The sequence below is a fragment of the Spinacia oleracea genome, chromosome 3, assembly GCF_020520425.1.
Source record: "Spinacia oleracea cultivar Varoflay chromosome 3, BTI_SOV_V1, whole genome shotgun sequence".
NCBI lineage: Eukaryota > Viridiplantae > Streptophyta > Magnoliopsida > Caryophyllales > Amaranthaceae > Spinacia > Spinacia oleracea.
In genome coordinates, this window is record NC_079489.1 from 40,953,608 (window position 1) to 40,969,221 (window position 15,614).

The following is a 15,614-nucleotide window of genomic DNA, read 5'->3' on the forward strand; positions in this document are numbered from 1 at the left end:
GTGTCCTAAACCGAATGGACCAAGTAAAATATGCAAGTATTTACATGATTAATTAAAATCACTTTCATGTAAACGCGTCCTAAAAGATTAATCAATTCCAAATTATTAATCCTTAGAAATATTCTAATCAAAAATTAATTTAATTAAAATAAAGTGTCCTACGAAAATTAGTTAAAATTAATTATTTTAAATAATTTCATTTAAACGGCTCCCACTTAAACCAATATTTAATTTGGACCTTTTAATTTTAAATATTTAAACTCGCGGCCCGGCCCAAGCCAAAACAAATAAAATAATGAAAAAAGTCCACCGTTATCCCCTTCGTGCAAATATAAGCCCAAAGCCCAAAAATTAAGCATTGGAATAAAACGAAGCAAAAAATTGCACAATATGATGCATCGTGGGCTAGACAAGCGTCAAGCCCAAACTATGCATTGTACATTGGATTAACGCACCAGCGCGCAGGCCGCAAGGCCCACAGCGTCGCGCAAGACCCTTGCAGCAGCGCACATGGAAAGTTGTCGCGTCCATTTGCACGTGCGCAATGCTCGTCGCTACTCCTGCTCCTTCGCTGCGCTTGGTCAGCGCGCTGGCACGCGAGCTTGCTCGCTGGTGCAGCGTCGCTGGCCTTTGTGTGTTGCATGTCGCGAGCTCTTCCGAAGGCTTCGCCCAGCTCTGTGCACATGCCACACCCCCATCGCTCGCTGCTTGCAGGCACAATGCACAAGGCAATTGCACATGGGCCTGCCTTCGTGCTCGTGCCTTGCCCTTTCGTCTCGCACGGACAGCAGCCCCTCGCCTTGTACGTGTGTCTTGCTCGATTATTAAAAAAATCATAATATTAACAATTCCAATTGTTTTAATTACGAAAAATTTAAAGTGGGTAATTTAATTAAATTTAAAACAATCCAATTCATGAAATTTATAAATCTATGATAATGAATATTCAAATTTAACGAACGATCAATATCAACAAAAATTTGAATAACTTTGATAATCCAATTTAAACATTTAAATCGTTATAAACATTTGAATTTCTTATTTTTATCGAATTTCATTTAGGTGAACGATTAAAATTAACGAATCCAATCAAAATTATAATCCATGAATTTTCAAATATGCCATTTAAACAAAAAATCATATTCCCCTTCTCACCTAAATAAATTTTCAGATCTAACCAATTAAAAAAATTAATTTTGATCGAAAATCCATTAATCTAGGTTAAATTAAGATTAGGGTTTTTACTTAATATTCATGAACCAAAAATTACCATATGTCCATAGTATTATTAATGACAGTAAGACGAAATTTCAATTAATTTCGAGTTGATTTGTTCGAGTAATTAATTAAAATACATACCAAAATTAATGTTTTAATTCATTAATTAACAAAAACAGTCAAAAAATCATACGTCGGGACCTGTTTTGGAGATTCTGTTCACATGATTTGATTTAAAGACGCCGTTTTCAATCAGTTTAGGGTCAAAAAAGTCGAATTTCCGATACTTAACGAATTCAGAATCACTTTCTACGACTTATCCAATAATCCAGAAACAATTCGAAAATTCACGAAAAATTCAGAATAAATTCGACAATAATACAAACATGAAAACATGATAATAAATACTTTAAATACATGAAGCTTGTGATACGAATGTAGGGGTTTACAGTTAAATACATAACATGATAGCGGAATAACCCCAAAGCTAGGAAGCATGTATAAAGTACATATTAAGCATGACTTACGTTTGTAGCATGTTTTCCCTTAGTTCAACGAACAAGAACTCCAAATTTCGTTCCTCTACTTGGTTCATCGACACGTTTAGATCCGTCTTGAGATTGATGGCTTAGGTCTCCATCAAGATAGTTTGCTTTTGTGAAGAACACTCTAATGGAGGCATGGAGAGAATTAGGGTTCTCTATTGCCTTACGTTAGAATATGATATTAGGTTAAGTTAGAAAACATGTAGAATAGGTTATTAAGATAACCTTTTCAACAAGCCAAGCCAACCGGCCAAGCACAAGGCTCAACCGACCGCAAGGCCCTTGAGGATTGCGAGCAACGCAGCCAGCTCGCTGCGGGCCGCATCGCAGCTGCTGCTGCTGCCTTCTTGTGTGCACATCCAAGCAGCCAAGGTCATGGGCCTTGCGCCTCATTTGCTTGGATCGTGGGTTTTCTTTTGTGTTTGCGATTAAATTATCCTTCGACAATTTATTTATTGTTTCGTATTGACAATCCAATGTCGTACGATACAATTTATTTGTTTCGCCTAGCTTACGAATATACGCAACACAATCGATATACGACTTTACGATCTAATGTTAAATCATATAGTTATGTTTTCCAAACTAATTTCCCGATAAGCTATAAAATGAATTTTTGATTCATTTCATCTGATAATTTTTTACATGCCAATCTGCGACCTTATAGGTTCAGTCAAGAGTAAGTTGTGAGTCTAATTAAGATTAGAACTCACTAATCGGAAGCATTGCTCTAGCCAACTGTTCCGATCACTTGATGTCACTGAATTAATTGTTCGTAATTAATATGAACCTTTGGTATTAGACTAATCCACATTGGGTGAACGACACATTTCCTTCACTACCCCCCTTAGAAGACATGAGTTACGACCCCGTAACTTAACTAACCTCGGAAAAAATCTCGGGATATTTCTTTCTCATATCGTCCTCAGCTTCCCATGTTGCTTCTTCCGATTCTTGACTGACCATAAAACTTTAACAATATTTACATCCTTAGTTCGTGTTCTACGCACATTATTATCTAGACTTTTGACTGGTCTTTCCTTGAAAGATAAACTTTGTTCTAATTCTATGGTTTCCTGTTCCAACACATGTGACTTATCCGTAACATATTCTCTCAATTGAGATATGTGAAACACATCCATTATGCACTCTATGCAAGTCCATTGGTATGACTAGTCTATAAGCTACCTTTCATATCTGTTCTAGGATCTCATAGGGACCTATGTACTTTGGGCTAAGCTTCCCTTTCTTGCCAAACCTCATTACACCTTTCATTGTTGAAAATTTGAGTAACACTTTGTCACCCACTTTAAGTTCTTCGTCCCTACGTTTCAAGTCTTCAAATCTCTTTTGGCGATCTTGCGATGCTTGAATCATTCTAATTTGGTTCATTGTGTCCTCTATCATTTGAAGGCCTAACTGTCTCACTAATATCGCTCCAACATAGTGGACTTCTACATTTCCTTCCATACAAGGCCTCAAATGGTGTCATTCCTATACTGTCATGATAGCTATTGTCATAGGAAAATTCAATCAAATATAAACTATCTTCCCTACTTCCTTGGAAATCAATCACACATGCACAAAGCATATCCTCAAGTGTCTTGATGTTTCTCTCAGTTTGTTCATATATGTGGCAGGATGGAATGTTGTACTCATTTTCAATGTCGTACCAAAGTTCTTCTGTACAATTTTACAGAAGTTTGAAAGAAACCTTGAATCCCTATCTGACATGATATCCTTAGGAACTCCATGTCGTCTCACAACATATGTAATGTAAGCCTTAGCAAGTTGCTCCATTTTCCAGGTCTCCTTCATTGGCATAAACACTGCTGACTTGGTAACTCTATCTACCACAACACAAATGGTATCATTTCCTAACTTTGACTTGGGCACACAAGTGATAAGTTCCATTAATATACAGTCCCATTTCCAACTTGGATTCTCTAATCGAACCTTTTCTTGAGGTCTCCTATTCTCTATTTTGAATTTTTAACAAGTCAAGCATCTAGCTACAAACTCAGCTATTTCATTCTTGGCCACCAATAGACTCTCTTCAGATACTTATACAATTTTCCACCACCTGGGTGAACATCATATGGTGTATTGTGACCTTCTTTCATAAGTATTTCCTTTAACTCCTCACACTTTTGAGGCACACACCGCCTTCCTTTGTACCTCAAACTTCCATCATCATGGATCTTAAAATCTGTTTCCTTTCCTTGCGAAATCTTTTCCTTGATTCGCTCCAACTTTACATCTCTAGCTTGATTTTCCTTAATCTTATCAAATACCAATGGTAGAATATTCAACGCATTCATTATGCCCTCCAGACATTCACCACTCACTATTTCCAAGTTTAGTCATTGAATATCCTTGTACAATTCGTTAGCAACTACTAACGCATTCACACTATGGCTTGATTTCATGCTCAAGGAATCTACAACTACATTGGCCTTTCCTTCGTGGTATTATATATCTAGATCATAATCCTTAATCAACTCCAACCATCTCCTTTGACGCATATTCAAATCCTTTTGTGTGAAAATGTACTTCAAACTTTTATGGTCCGTGAATATCTTACATTTCACAGCATACAGGTAGTGTCTCCATATCTTCAATGCAAACACTAAGGCTGCTAGCTCGAAGTCATGGGTAGGGTAATTAGCTTCATACGGCTTCAACTGCCTTGATGCATACGCAATAACCTTCCTGTTACACACCCTAAACCATTCTTTGACGCATCACTATACACATCATAAGTATCACCTCCATCTGGTAGAGTTAGCATTGGCAAAGTTATCAAACGTGTCTTCAGAGCTTGGAAATCTTCCTCACACTGATCATTCCACTCAAACCTAACTTCTTTTTTCATCCAAGTAGTCATTGGTTTGGCTATCCTAGAGAAATATTGCACAAAGCGTCTATAATAACCAGCTAAACCAAGAAAACTTCGAATATCAGTGACACTCCGTGGCATAGGCCATTCACTAGAGCTTTAATCTTAGTAGGGTCCACTGCAACTCCTTCTTTAGACACAAGATGTCCTAAAAATGCAACCTTCTCTAACCAAAACTAACACTTCGAGAATTTGGCATACAATTGGTTGTCTTCAAGTGTATTAAAGCATGATCTTCTTCGCTCTTAGAATACACTAAGATGCCATCTATGAAAACTACTACAAATTTACTTGTCCAAAATTGCATGGAATACACGATTCATCAAGTCCATAAATATTGCTGGTGTATTGGTCAATCAAAAAGGCATAACTGTGAACTCATAGTACCGTATCTTGTCCTAAATGCAGTCTTTGGTATATCGTTATCCGCGATTCTCAATTGATGATAACCCGAACATAAATCGATCTCCGAGAAGATTCTTTTGATAGGGTGTTTTTCCGTCGTTGAAAGAAAATTGCCAAACCAAACAAAATTTATAAACCACTAAACAAACCGGCTATATGAACTATAGCGGCAAGTATAGGGATCGTCCCATAGAAACGGTGGTTATCGAGTTGAGAAATCAAGCTAGTTCGAACAAGAATTGGTTTGAATTATCACTAAGAAACTAAAACTAACAATTAAGCGAAATTGAATCAAGATAGGGAAACGTTAGGGAGTCGGGGATAGGCTAGGGAAATCGGGGGAAATGAACTAAACTATCTAGCAATGATGATCATGCAACAACTTGGCAAATAGCATCAAATGACGAACCCGCCACCTCTCGGATGGGGTACGCTAAGCGTCCAATCTACGGAAGAGATTTCGCCTAATCCTAGACTAAACAAACTTGCATATAATAGGCACAACTATTTTCTTACACAAGATAGGCTCACAATCTCATGCCAAACCTAACCTATGCTTCCAATTGAATCTAATCGAATAGCATTTGCAACTACCACTCAATTAGGCATGGATATCCTATCACCAAATCATATTTAATCACATTAATCAATCAACAATCAATCATCAATTTCCCCTAATTAAGCCCCTAGATTCTCCCCTTTCCCTAACCTAATTCTACTCACTAATCATTCTAGAAATTAAGAAATCCATTAATTCTAGGCTAGCAAGCATGCAATTGAAAGATTAGAAAGAGAGAATCAAAGAGTAGAATAACCAATTGAACAATCAACTAGAAAATTAAGAATCAAAGTAACTAAAGTCAAGGCAAGAAGAATTCAAGAATTAAAGGAATTCAAGAACAATCAACAATCATAACAAGAGCAAGAAGTAAGAAATTAGAAGAAGAGTTTAAGAAATTACAACTTGATGCTTCAATGGAGGAGAGTTTCTCTCTCTAGAAATTGCTGAAAATCTATTTTTGGGATTCTAAAATGTTAAACTAAAATTCTATAATAAAAATAAAAAATGAAAAATCTATTTATAAGTTTCCCCAGATAGAAGCCGAAATTCGAAAATAAGCAGCCCGCGCAGCCATTCGGTCGCACATACCCTCTGTGCGACCGAACATAAGAAACCCATTCGAGCAAACATTAAGCCCTGTGCGAGCAAACGCAGCGAAGAACAATTCCTTCGTCATGTGCGACCGAACGAGAAATCATGTTCGGTCGAATGGTGTTTTCTTGGCCTTGTCTCCTTTGAGATTTGATTTGGTCGAATAGAAAAACCTGTGTGGGCGCACAACTCTTGTGCGGTCGAACACAATAACCTGTGCGGTCATTTACCAATTTTGGGGCATTCTGTCTCCAAAAATCCATTTTGTGCGACCGAACAAGAAGGAACGTTCAGTCGCACAAAACTGCAGATTCCTTGATGTCCATCAGCCTCCTCTGTTCGGGCGCACAAGTAACAACTCGATCGCACAAGCCCTGTTTTGGCTCAATTCTACTTGTTTTCAATCACTTTTCAATATAATCACCTATAAAGCACAAGATGGAAAGAAACTTATAAAAATCACACAAAAAGCTATAAAAACTATAAAAAAGCATAACAAACTAACATGAAATCTTATCCGAGGAGCGACATAAATGTCGCTCATCATCTTTCTCCTTTCAACTAGTCAAACATGTCATCTATCTTAGGCAAAGGATATTTGTTCTTGATTGTGGCTTTATTGAGCTCCTTGTAGTCTATAAAGAGTCTTATACTTCCATCCTTCTTCTTCACAAACAGAACTGGTGTTCCCCATGATGATGCGCTTGGTGTAATATAACCCTTCTTTTGAAAATCCTCCAATTGACCCTTTAATTCACTCATTTTTGCTTGAGCCATTCAAAATAGGTGTAGTTCCAGGTACTAAATATATGGTAAAATCAATAGGTCGATTGCAAGGCATTCCCGGGATCTCTTCCAGAAACACATCTAAAAACTCATTTACAACTGCAATGTCCTCAGGTTTATCTTTAACTTCATTATCGAGGTCCCTCACATTGCATAAGAATATTGGATTCCCTTTATTGGCTAGCTTCACGAGTTCCATTTCCGTGATGATTCCTACGTTTCTAGGCTTACCAAAACGACGATAGGAGACTACTTTACCTAAGCTAGATCTGAAATGAACTTTCTGCTTCTCGCAGTCAATCTTGGCTTTGAACATTGCCAACCAATCCATCCCTAAGATTACATCCAATTCACCCAATTCAAACTTGATTAGGTTAGATAATAATATGGTCTTGGCTATGGTCAAAGGCACATATCTAAAAATCTTGGTGCACTTCACTACACTACTAGTTGGTATAACTATAGGTACCTAAAATTTTTCAAGTTCACTCAAACCTAATTTCCCCAAAGTATCTACTGAGAAAAATGAATAAGTTGCGCCAGAGTCAAATAGTACTTTAACTAAAATGGAGTTAATAGAAAAAGTACAAGCTATGACGTCAGAGGAAGTTTATTCTTCTTTCCGGGAGATCACATTCAACTTTCATTGGGCAATTCCTTTGTTGTAGCCACCTCCATTGGCATTCCCATTGTTGTTCCTATTACCATTCTGTTGTTGGTTTCCTCCAGGCTTTCCATTATTCTCGTTATTGTTATTGTTACCACCTTGGTTACCCCTCTATTTTCCTCCATTATTACCAGCATTTCCCCCATTCGTGTTCTGGTTGTTGTTCCGGTTATTGCTTTGGTTAGTGTAATATCCCGAATTTTTAAAACTCGATTAATTATGCTTAATTATTTTTATTTAGCTTAAAATCGTTTTAAATCCTAATATCGAACTTAATTTTTAATTAATGAAGTTTTATTTCGCTTGAAATTTTAATATTGTTACACGATTTATTTTTCAGATTTTATAATTTAATTTCAATTTTCACGAGCTTAACGACCTTTGTAAATCTTAATTATTTCCGGATTTCTAATAATTTCAAAAAGTTCTTATTTTATTCGAAAACTAAATTTATTTTTCGTTAACGATATTCTTATAAAAGATTATTTCGAAACTTAGTTGTAATTAAACATTTCTATTTCAATTAATTTTCTACAAATAGAAATCAATTTTCAGAATTTTAGCCTAACCAAGTGAAATTACCAAAATAACCCTAACATCACCAATAAGCAAATTCACTTTCTCTTCTTCCTCTTTGGTCGTATGAGCCAGTATACTTGGCAAGCATGGAGCTTGCCAAGAAAACTCCACTTTTTGACTCCCCTTCTTCCCTAGGTCCAGTCTCCATTCAGTTGCAAAATCCAACTTGCCTTCTTCTTCTTCTTTTGCAAATTCTACATTTTCAAACAATCAAAAATCAGAAATCAAGGAAACCCATTCCAATTTCATTCTCTTCTCTGTTGCGAACCACCACCATCCGCCACCACTATTCATTGCCACCACCACTTTCATCCTTACCCGACCACCTGTCACCACCGTAACAACCCCCCTTACCTTCTCTCTCTTCTCCTTCGCGACCCACCTCCCCTGCCTCTCTCGCTTTTTCCCTCTGCCGCACCACCATGCCGCAGTACCACCACTTCCAACCACCTCACCACCTCCTGAGTAAACCGGCGCATCCACCCTCACCGTCGAGCCACCGCTACCCCAGAACCACCCACGTCACGCACAAACTCCCGTGTTTTTCCCCTGTTTTTGTGCGACCACCCTCTCCCTTTTTCCTTACAGTTCCGCCGCCACATAACCAACCACCATCACCGGAACGAATTCGATCTGCCGTGCCGATCAGACCTCCGGTCACCCCTCCCTCCTCTCTTTCCTCTCCTTCGCAGCTTCCCCTGCTCCTTCGTTTCCCTCCCTTGTCGTGCTCCTGTTCTGCGTGGAGCAGGTTCTAAATTGGAACTATGTTCCACTTTATTTTCCCACACCAAGCCCAAAACAAATTGGCCCAAATTTCCCAAAGTGAGTTTTACCATTTAAATTAAGCTCTATTTTCTTATTTAAAAACTCATGTTAATCGATTATTATTTATTTTAACCTTATAAATTTAAATGATAAATTTCAAATTTATACTTTGGCTGGAAAATTCGATTTAAATAATATTTTCGTTAGTTTATGAAATTAAATAATATTTCATGTAGATCTATTTATGAGTTATAAATTTATATTTTTGAAATTTCGATTAACAAATAATATTTTTCCTTAATTTTATGAAATTATATTTTTATTAAAGTTCGTTGTTTGAAAACTCATTATTCATAAACTTATTTATGAAATATCGGTTTTAGATTATTTATCGTTGTAGTACTAATTCAATAATTTAATATTTTGAAAGAAATTGGACTCGGAGCTCAGGAAGAACAATCCATCAGACGGGAAGTATAAAACTGCGGTTGAGGTAACATCTATTGCTAGTACCCGCAATTCCCTTCTAAATGTGTTTATGAAATCATGACATTATGATTGAATTTATGATTTGAATGCTTTGACATGTTTTATTGAATTGCGGGAAATGAATTATGTTTTGATTGAAATAATTTATTATAATATGATTTGATGAAATTATTCCTTATTTTATGATTGATTATAAAATGATATTATGATTGATTGAATTTCTTATAAAATGTTGTTTATAAGAAACCTTGAAAGAAAGGATGTTTGATCTTATGATCCAAAGGAAATATGTTACTTCAACTGAAGTAAAAAGGTTAAAATGTAAAATTAAACGAAACATGATAAATGAAAGTGAAAGACCTAGTCCGTTTGGCAGTATATGTTCACAGGTTACGATTCTCGGTCATGCATGTACCCATGGGGCATCCGCCCATTGAGCCAAGGCTCTCATGTTTTCGGGCCAAGGCCCCATGTTTATGGACAGCGGTCCATCGTGGAAGACATTCCACCATGTCATACTTGCCACGGTTAGCATGTGCACCCCAAAAGTTATGAATGAATTAAATAAAGGACTTTATAAAATATTTTACATTATTCTGTTCTCCCTGTGTTATTAAATAAACTGAATTGAACTGAATTTACGTTGCTAGGGTAGTCGTTACTGAGTCTTCGGCTCACCGTTTTGTTTTCCGTTTTAGGTACTGCGGGGAACGATGGACACGAGTAGTGGCGAGGAATTTCACTTTATTAATATTCACCTAGTTTATGCTTAATGTTTATAATAGTTCAATTAAAGACTTTTAGTAATTTATGTACTTGTATTTTGGGAATATAAATGATTATTATATTAAATTGGAGGTTTTTATGGCTTATGTATGATGTTGCCTTGTAATTTCCAAGAGGGAATTACGGCAGGTAATGTCCCGACCAAGTTAGGCTAATTCCGCTGCTAATTATGCTTTAATAAGTGAATTAGAGGTCGGGGCGTTACAGTTTGGTATCAGAGCCAAGGTTCTGTGACCATAAGTGTTAAACCTTACGGGTTTTGCACGTAATAGAATTCATTAGGCTTTAAGCAAAGAGTTTTAAGGAATTAATTAAAGAGAATATTCTAAAATCATGATAATTAAGTTAAAATGAATATGAGTGTGAGTGTAGGAACGGGATGAATGGGTTTATTTTCTATGATTTATTTTCTTCAATTTGTTGAGACATATTATGTTAAATGTTGTCTATCGAGGCTATGAATGAAGTCCCCAAAGGATCGCAACGAGCACCCTGTTCACAATGATAACCATATTACCCACAAGAAAATGGCTATATCGATACTGCTATGGATATTCTCCCTTCCTAGTGGAGAAATTGTAAAATAGAAATTGTCCTATGATGTTAGAGAAAGTTGAGTTTTAGTAGCCTTTGAACTATCAAGATCTGATGTAATTCTGGGAATAAATTGGTTGATTGAATATGAAGTTAACATTCAATGTTTGAGGCATAGTGTGACCAAAACGCCAAATGGGGATAGAATTTCATTCCATAAGTTAGTAAGGAAACCGATGATTCAAATTGTCCATGCTTTGATAGCACGTAAAACAATTGAGATTAGTTCTTTCGGTTATCTTTATTGTTGACCTAAATACTTCTTGATCTTTCATTACTAATATACCTTTAGTTGGTGGATACCCGAATGTTGTTCCCAAACGAGATATCTAGTATGCCTCCACTGAAAGAGTTAGACTTTAGCCTTGAAGTAATTTTGTAATCCACCCCTATGTCTAGAACACCATATAGAATGGCACCAGCTGAGTTACAAGAATTAAAGAAACAATTAGACGAGTTACTTGAAAAATGATATATTCGACCTAGTGTTTCACATTAGGGAGCCCTGTCGTATTGGTGAAGTAAAATGAAGAAACTTCGAAGTTATGCGTAGACTATAAGGAGTTAAACAAGATTGCTATCAATAATAAATATCCGTTACCCCGCATTGATGATTTGTTTGACTAACTTTGAGGTGCATAAGTATTTTCAAAGATAGATTTGAGGTCAGGATACTATCAACTTCGAATTAAACCTGATGATATTCCAAAGATAGCCTTTAGAACTAGATATGGTCACAATGAGTTTGTTGTAATGACTTTTGGGTTAACCAATGCATCAGCTGTATTTATGGATTTAATGAACCGTATTTTCAAACCTTACCTCGATAAGTTTGTAGTTGTTTTCATTGATGACATTTTGTTATACTGTAAGAGTAATGAGGAACATGAGGAGCATTTGAGAAAAGTATTAGATACATTGATTGAAAACCAGTTATATGTGAAATTGTCAAAAATGTGAATCATGAGTTAAGGAAATGTCATTATAGGGTCAAAGTAGGTCAGATAAAGGTATATCTATTTGATCTTGTGAAAATAAAAGCAATTGTGGAATACCCTGGACCAACCAATTAATTTATCCCTCTCTCTCGCTTTGGAGATGAATTTGAAGGAAATAATGCCCTTGGTCCAAGTATGCATTCTATGTTAAGTCTAATAAATGCGGTTCAGTATTAATTAACAAGTTAATAATTCAGTGAGATCAAGTGAGCTGAATGCCTAGCTAGAGGCCGCTTCAGTTCAAGTGGAATTAATGATATTAATCCACAGCTTACTCTTGACTGAACCCGTAGGGTCACACAAATAGTACGTAAACGGATCAAGTATTTAATGGCATTAGATACTCCATCTATGGATATTCGGAATCGACGGATCTTGGTTTCAGTGGGAGCTGAGATCGTCACAGGCAAGAAATGAATACTCCGGAAACGATGATATTGCCGGAAACGGAAATATGGATCGTATCGGAAATATTATCGGAATCGGAAAATAATTCCGGAAACGGAAATATTAAATATTTGTTCGAAACGGAAATTGATTCCGGAATCGGAAATATTAAATATTGTTCGTATCGGAAATGAATTCCGGAACCAGGAATTTAATCGGAAGCGTATCGTACGAATTAGCATCGGACGAGGCCTGCCGGACGAAGGCCCAGCACGAAGTCGGGCCATCGCCCAGCAAGCCAAACGCGCGCCCAGCCAAGGCAACGCCCAGGCCCACCGCAAGGCAGGCCCAGCGCGCGCCTAAAGGCCATGGCCTCGCTGCGTGGGCTGCTGCTCGCACGCACGCGCATGGGCGGCCCTCGTGGCTGCCGTGTGTGTGTGTGAGTTTGTGTTCATGCACGATTCCTAAAACTATTAGAATTAGTATATGATTAAATTCCTATTCCTAAAAGGATAAATTAATTAATTAGAGTTCTTATAAGATTCTAAGTTTAATTAATTCGTATCCTACCAGGATTCCAATTCCCTTTCCATAACTCTATAAATACGTGCCTAGGGTCACATATTTTCAGAGATCAATTAAGTATTCAAAGTGAGTTTTGAGAGAAAAATTCAGTCATATTTCTTACCTAGGAGTGCCGAAAATTCTAGTACCTTAAGGGCGATTCTAGTTGGTCAATCTTAAGGCGGATCCGGACGTGCTGTGGACTATCTACGGAGGGACGACACTTGGAGTCCTAAAGACTTGTTCTTGTTCGGTTCGGGCGCAGCTAGGGAAGGCACGCAACAAAGAGTATGCATCTAAATTATGCTATATGATTATGTGTAAATAATATGTATTCCTGGCTTAATGGTTGTTTCCGCATGATTTATGAATTGTCATATGTATCATAACCTAACAGTGGTATCACGAGCCCCTTATTATTTTCATAATCTAAATTGCATGAACATGGTTAAATATTACAAATTTGCAAGAATTAAAGGGGTGATTAATTTTCGTAATTGTTAATTAATTGCAAATTGCGTTTATTTAATTATACGTACGCAGTTTTTCGGCAGTTTCTTCGTTACTCATCCAAATCGAGTGATTTTTGTGTCAGTTCCGCATGTAAAAGGCATTCTAAAATTTTGACAAAAATAGTTTTTTTCTGCCGAACCCAGAATTCTCAAATTCGAAGCCTAACTATGACTTTTCGAAGGTTTTAGTTTTTCGAATGCAAAATTTCGTAAATTTAAGATGTTAAATTAAATATTTGCGATTCTTGTTGATAAATCTTGAATTTTTGATTGACCTACTGTATATGTTTAACAAGTTTTAATGCCTAGCCTTGTTAATTATGCAATCTAATTTGTAATTATGATTAATTTGTTGAAAATTAGAATAATTTAGAATTAATTTGATTTTCATAATTAATTATAATTTAATTAGAAACCTATGATTAAAAACCACCATAAAAATTGTAAATTTATGATAAATTTTAAATTTTTATGACCTAGACTTGAATCCATGACAATCGGAAATCAATTGAATAATAAATTTTCGATTTTTTCGCCCTAAAATTATGAAATTAATATTATTTATTAATTTGTCATTAATTTTAAATATAAATTTTAAATTTTTATGCGATTCGTTCATATAACTTGCACGCACAAAGCAATGGACGCTTCGTGTAACCCTTAAGGGGTGTTGTATAGTGCGGGCATGCGACGACGAGCAAGGGAGCTCGTCGCCCGTGCGGCACGAATGCAATGAGCAAGGGCATGGTGCACGAGCACAAGGCAGCAGCCCTGCCTTGTGTCGTGGGCCACGAGCTATGAACAAATGGGCATGGGCGAAAGGCAAGCCAAGGCAGTCGCGTGTGGGCAGCAAGCGAGCTGCGCCACAACGCGCACTGCATCGCGCAAGCGCGCGCAGCCTCGCGCGCAGCGAGCGCAAGCTCGCGTGCCACGAGCGCTGCGCCCAGCGTTGATCGCGCGCAATTGCTCGCGCACAGCGAGCGATGGCTCGCGCGCGCAGCGAGCGCTGGTGAGCGCGCACAGCGAGCGATGGCTCGCGTGCGTCCAGCGCTGGCGCGCGCGCAGCGAGCACCACAGCGTGCGATGGAAGATGCAGCAGCTATGCGACGAGCGCATGGGCTGCGCGCACATGGCCAGCGATGGCTGTGTGCGTGCGGCCCATGGGCGTGCGATGCGTAGGGTGTTTGCGTTGCGATTAGATCGTTTTGAATGTTTAATTTGAAATTTTTCAGTTTACGTAATTTTAATTAATTTTAAAATTAATAATTTAAATTATTTTCTTGGATTTTAATTTTGAATATTGTAATTATAATAAATTTTATTTATTCTAATTATTTTACTAAAATTAAAATCATGAATTAATTTAAATACGACTGAAATTAAATTAAACTTTTGGATTCAATTATAAATTTATATGAGCTTTAAATTTTAATTAAATTTGTATGTTTCCAGTTAGACTAGAAATACATTTTTATGTTTAAAATTAGTAAAGCATATGAATTTATTGGTTTAAGTGGGAGCACTTTTAGTCATAAACTCTTGATTAGGTCTACAAATCCTTAAGGTTAAAACAACTTGATTAGAATTAATAAGGACTGAATAATTGGTAGATTATTGGTGCCCTTGATTAATTGCTGCAAATGTTTACGTGATGCATAATGTGTTTTACTAACCAGCTAAGTGGGCCATTCATGATAATGAATGGGTGAATGGTATATATTGTATATGTACTGTTTTGCAGGTTATGAAGTGACTAGTATGGCCCAAATAGGATAGAAAATATGGTCTGCGTACCATTAATTTGAATGTAATTGGTCTAAAGCACCAAAGTTGTTTTTCAATTCAAATATGGTCTGCGTACCATCAAATAGTTGTAAATAGTTATAGCTTATCCTATTTGAAGAAAATGGTGCCTCCCACGGAGATTTTCAAGACGGACTTTGAAGTCAAAGCTTCAAGATGAAGTCGGGCCATACTAGATCACGTTTATCTTATGCATGCTTTAAGTTATTTATTGCTTTAAATATGTCTTAATTATGCGTAAGATTGTGGCTTGATTATGTTGCATGATTAAGGATTTTAGTTCACTTAAAATCTAACCAACATAGTAAGAGCCTTAAGTTCCAAACTTAAAAATTGAGTTATAAGGTGCCATGCCAAAATATACACTTGCTTGGATATCCTTTACATCAATCTAGTAATAGTTTTCGCTCAGCGAGGTGTTACTTATTGGTCCTAAAGGGGCAAGGTACACAAATAATTGTGAG